This window comes from Oryctolagus cuniculus, chromosome 2 (genome assembly GCF_051225735.1).
Source record: "Oryctolagus cuniculus isolate XC-2025 breed Fujian yellow rabbit chromosome 2, ASM5122573v1, whole genome shotgun sequence".
NCBI lineage: Eukaryota > Metazoa > Chordata > Mammalia > Lagomorpha > Leporidae > Oryctolagus > Oryctolagus cuniculus.
This window is the reverse complement of record NC_142868.1, coordinates 65,612,803-65,618,331: the sequence shown is the minus strand read 5'-3', so window position 1 is coordinate 65,618,331 and position 5,529 is coordinate 65,612,803. Positions and strand designations below refer to the sequence as shown.

At 47.3% G+C, this 5,529-nt stretch overlaps 1 long non-coding RNA gene across 1 annotated transcript; it reads left to right on the top strand.

Moving 5' to 3' along the window:
• The first annotated feature begins 409 nt into the window (after positions 1 to 409).
• Positions 410 to 3,831, top strand: LOC138848475 (uncharacterized). The gene is made up of 2 exons (XR_011386298.2): positions 410 to 1,130; positions 3,560 to 3,831. It is a non-coding gene; the product is annotated as an uncharacterized LOC138848475 (long non-coding RNA).
• Positions 3,832 to 5,529: the final 1,698 nt, after the last annotated feature.

The window sequence follows — 5,529 nt, the reverse complement described above, 5'->3', positions numbered from 1 at the left end:
GGTCAAGTCATCTTTCTTTACTGGACAACTACAATAGACTGTGTTATCCCCTCCCAAGCCAGTCCCTGTGGCTGAATCCTAGTGGGTGACCAGTAGAGGCTCGTAAATCCAGTCTGAGGTAACAGGGACCACACGTGACAATGAGTTTAGATGCCACTGCTCTAACTGACAGAGAGGCCACTGCAAGATTTGAAGCAGATTTCCTTATCTGTGTGTTTACAACAAAATACCCTAGACCGGGCAGCATAGAAGCAACAGGCATTTGTTTCTAACCCAGCTGGAGTATGGGAAGACCCAGACACCAGCAGACTGAGGATGTGTGCGGGGCCCCTTCCTGGTTCACAGACGGTGACTTCTCCCTGGCCTCCTTCACAGCGTTGCAGCCTTTTCTGGGCCGAGCCTAGGGAAACGCACACGAATCATGAACTACCTGTGAAATTCTCCTCCCATCACCCCCTGCTCTGGGCCCAGAGGCAGACCCACCTGCAGGTGGGGAACCCTTCAGAGAAAAGCATTAGGAGAACCGTGTGGTGACCCCGTGAAACTGCCTGCCTAGCCCATGCAGTTAGCCTGACTGCTGGTGGGCGGCGGCGGGAGCCCTGGGCACATCTCCCCCCACCCCAGCCAAACAGGCAAACTGCTCCCCGGGTGTGGCCCAGGCCCACCAGGCAAGCTGTGGTAGCCTACGTGACCTTCAAGCTGATTGGAGAAGCGTAGCGGCACCAGTATCGGCTTCATCCTATGGCATTAGTATTGCCCTGAATTAGCTACGCCCCCTTTAAAAGCTTAGGCTTGGTCATTAATAAACGGACATGCTCACAGAAACTTGTTTTTCTTGTCCAGGAGCACCATCGGCCCACCCATGACGACAGCGAAGGGGCCCTGCGGGATGAGCCCGCAGAACCGCCCCGCCAGCTCCCGAGAGCGTGAGTCTTGGCTCATTCCAGCCGAGTAATCGCCAGGCTTCCCTCAGTAAGCGGAGTTCCTTTATCCAGCACAATAGAAAGGCTTCCGGGCTTAGGGTCAGCAGCTGGACAACTCACACACAATCACACTGAAGGAATCTTCTGGGCCCAGCCAAGGAGAACGCCGGGAGCATAAAGATGGATGCTTTACCTTAAATCAAAAAGGTAAGCCCTCAGGCGAATGGGGCGGGGGCACCTGCCAATGTCAGGTATCTTTCGTGGATTGTCAGGAGTTTTCTGAGCTGGAAAGATGAAACAAAAATACGCAAATGATAAACTAGAAAAAAAAAAAGGGAGGTTGTTTTACAGCATTCTTTCTAATATTACAATCCATGCTATCTTCCGAAGAACTTGAAAGCATATCTTGAATATTTCCTAAAATAATGAACCTAGCAACCACATGTCTTACATAACAAAGAACACTACACAGGCAATTGGTGCAGGAGTTAAGACGCCCCTTGGAACACAGATCTCTCATATCAGAGTGCCTGGCTTTGAGTCCTGGCTCTGCTTCGGATTCCAGCTTCCTACCAATGTGAACTTGGGAGGCAGCAGGTGATGGCTCAAGCACTTTCCGGCCCCGCATATCCCATGTGGGATACGCAGAGTGAGCTCCTGGCTCCTGGTTTTGGTCTGGCCCAGCTCTGGTTCTTGGATATGTGTGGGGAGTGAACCAAAAAATGAGATTCCTCTATGTATATCTACCTCTGTCTCTTTGCTTTTCAAACTAAAAAATAAATAAATCTTAAAAATTTAAAAAAAGAACATCATATAAATCGTAACCATTTGCTACTAGTAATTGTTATCCCTGCCTTGACTGACAGCTCCTTTGGCCCCATCGTATGAATGTATGCACATAGTGAGGGCTCAGAACACTGTCTTAGTGTCTGTGCAGTACTAGGCCATGTCTGGGGTCCACTGTAGATAAGACTCATGTACAAACAATTACACAAAATAAACAGCAAGATGTTTTTCATTTCTTTATTTTCTGCATTTGAGAGGCAGAGAGAGAGAGAGCACATGATCCCACTTGCCAGTCCCTCCCCCCCGCCCCCCACTGCCTCCATGGACTGAGGCTGGGCCAGGCCAAAGCCAGGAGCCCAGAACTCTAACTGGCAGGGACATGAGCCCTCACCTGCTGCCTCCCGAGGTGTGCATTAGCAGGAAGTTGCATCACAAGCAGAGTGGAGACCTGAACCCAGGCACCCTCTTATGGGATAGAGGGTTCCTCAGCTGTCTCTCAGCCTTAACTGCCCACCTCATGCAGCAAGATCTGACCCTGCTGGGAGAGGAAAGTGGTATCTTTCTGAAAAGTTATCCTAGCTATCTGCAGGCATTTATGGGGGTTGTTTAACAAACGTTTCTCCTCCAACTTCCTTTTTTTTTTTTAATGAACATTTTGGAGCTTATAGAGCTTTTTTTTTTAAAAAAAATTTATTTGACAGGTAGAGTTATAGACAGAGAGAGACAGACAGAGAGAAAGGTCTTCCTTCCATTGGTTCACTCCACAAATGGCCGCCACGGCTGGCGCTGCACCGATCCAAAGCCAGGAGCCAGGTGCTTCCTCCTGGTCTCCCATGCGGGTGCAGGACCCAAGCACCTGGGCCATCCTCCACTGCCCTCCCAGGCCACAGCAGAGAGCTGGACTGGAAGAAGAGCAACCGGGACTAGAACCCGGCGGCCATATGGGATACTGGCGCCACAGGCAGAGGATTAGACAAGTGAGCCACGGCGCCAGCCCAAGGAGCTTACGCTTTGGTTTTTTGTTTTGTTTTTGTTTTAAAAGATGTATTTATTTATTTAAAAGGCAGAGTTCCAGAGAGGCAGAAGCAAGAGAGAGAGAGAGAGAGAGAGATAGACAGACAGACACAGAAACAGGGAGGTCTTCCATCTGCTGGTTCACTCCCCAGATGGCTGCAACGGCTGAAGCTGGGCCTCTCCAAAGCCAGGAGCCAGGAGCTTCTTCTGGGTCTCCCACTCGGGTGCAGGGGCCCAAGGACCTGGGCCATCTTCTACTGCTTTCCCAGGGCATAACAGAGAGCTGGATAGGAAGTGGAGCAGCTGAGTCTCAAGCCAGCGCCCATTTGGGATGCTGGCACCACAGGCAGTGGCTTTACCTGCTGTGCCACAGCACTGGCCCCATCCTTCAACTTCTTATTACCAAATATTTATATTACCATATGAAAAATGTAAAAGGATAGTGCAATGAGTGCTTTCGTGTCCTCTGCATAGGCCTACTACTTGCCACATTTGTAGGGATGTGTATATTTCACATATTTCTGTTGTTATTGTTGAACCATTTGAAATAAATTGCAGACATCAGGCAATTTCCTACCTAAATACTTCAGCACGCATCTCCCAAGTGTAAGGGTGTTCTGCTACGTTGGGGTGGAGAATATTTTTCTGCCAATGGCCATTTGGATATTTATAACATCACTCTGAGCCACACAAAATGATCAACTTAAAAATTAAGTTGGGGCTGGCACTGTGGCACAGTGGGGTAAGGCCCCAGCCTGCAGTGCTGGCATCCCATGTGGGTGCCAGTTCGAGACCTGACTGCTCCACTTCTTTTCCATCTCTCTGCTATGGCCTAGGAAAGCAGTAGAAGATGGCCCAAGTCCTTGGACCCCTGCACCTGAGTGGGAGACCCAGAAGAAGCTCCTGGCTCCTGGCTTCAGATCAGCTCAGCTCTGGCCATCGTGGTCATTTGGGGAGTGAACCAGTGGATGGAAGACCTTTCTCTCATGTTCACTTCGGCAGCACGTATACCAAAATTGGAACGATACAGAGAAGACCTTTCTCTCTCAGGCTCTATCTCTCTCTGTAACTCCGTCTTTCAAATAAATAAAAATAAATCTTTAAAAAATTAGCCTTATATAGATTTATTGAATTTTGAATCTACCTACAGCTGCCTTGGCAGGGCGAGACCAAATGATTTTGCAGGTCTTAAATGGCATACAGGTTGGACATTCCCCATCACCATTATGTAATCACAATACCATCATCACATCTAAGAAAATTAACAATAATTTCATATCATATCTGATATCCATTCCTAGGCCAATTTCCTCATTTGTTCCAAAGCTGTCCTTTGTAACTGGTTCTATTGAAGCCAGGATTCAAACAAGGCTCATACATTGCATTTGATATGCCTCTTTTCACCCAGAATTAATATTTTCCTGCCTTTTCCTCCCAAACACTGTTTTTTTGAAAATCCATGACAGTGAATTCACACTCTGTATTTTCCTAATTATTTCACTATGTTGTAATATAACTTGTTCTATTATCCCCTCCAGATGTTAGATGCACAGAGATTTTATCTGAATTTGGGTCACCATTTCTGGGCATTTCAGAACGTGTCATGTCACAAGGTGGCAGTGGACAGCCTCACGCATAATAAAGCAAGTTTGATTAAGGGGCTTATGGCAGATCCCTCCACTGACTTGGCACATTCCCCTTGGTAGTCAACAGTGTGTGAGGTGCTACTTTGGCACCCCGTGAGGGAAGCATTCCAAAGGCTTTCACACGGGTAGATTTCTGAGGGAATCGCCCCATCAGTATTTCTTTAGAGAGCAAGTACAGACCTCACAGCTTGAGGAATTTAATTCCCTTGGGTTGTGAGAATCCAAGAAGTAGAAGTGTCATTAACAGAATGGTGGAAGTGGGTTGATGACTCCATGTTTGGGTGGGAAGAAAAGTTGGGAGTGATACACTGATAGATACAGCACAGCTTACAGGCGGAGGAGGGCCAGGAGAGAATTAGCATCTTCTCTCACTAAGTACCATTCTCTATCAAGTCAGCTCTTTATATCAAGGGTAAAAAACAAGCACATTGTGCCCTATACAGCTCAAGGCATTTCTAAGATGAAGGTGTTAGAGTCACCCTGCCCATTCCTAATGGGTGGAGGAGGTGTTTAAATTAGCTTACCAGGGGCAGGTGTTTTGGTGCAGTGGGTTAAGCCACTGCTTGAGACACCACATCAAGTATTGGAGTGCTAGTTAGAGTCCCAGCTCCTCTGGTTCTCATCCAGCTTCCTGCTAATGTGTCTGGGAAGACAGCAGATGATGGCCCAAGAACTGGGGTACTACCACCCTTGTGGGAGACCCACATGGAGCTCCTGGTTCTTGGTTTTCACCCGGCCCAGACTTAGCTGTTGCAGCCCTTTGGGAAGGGAACCAAAAGATGGAATATTTCCCTCTCTCCTCTCTCTCTGTCCCCCTTTCTCTGTCACTCACTCTGCCTCTCAATAAGCAAATCTTTTTAAATGTCAGCTTAATCCATCAATACCCACCGCAGGCCTGGTTCTAGAAACCCTGTGCTTGTGTGGATAGGCCACCCAGAGGGAATGGGCCCCTCTAAATCACTCTCCTCTGTCACTTGTGTGAGTTCAGCTTTTTGGATTCCTTGGGATAGGAAAGTTAAAGAAAAAGACAAATAGGAAATGGGTTAAAATAATGGAAAATTTTCAACAAATATTAGTTTAAAAAATGACCTTGGCATTTATCTATTTCTCTTTGGTAGAGATGAGAAGATTAAGAATATTTTATTCAAAATAAAATTGAG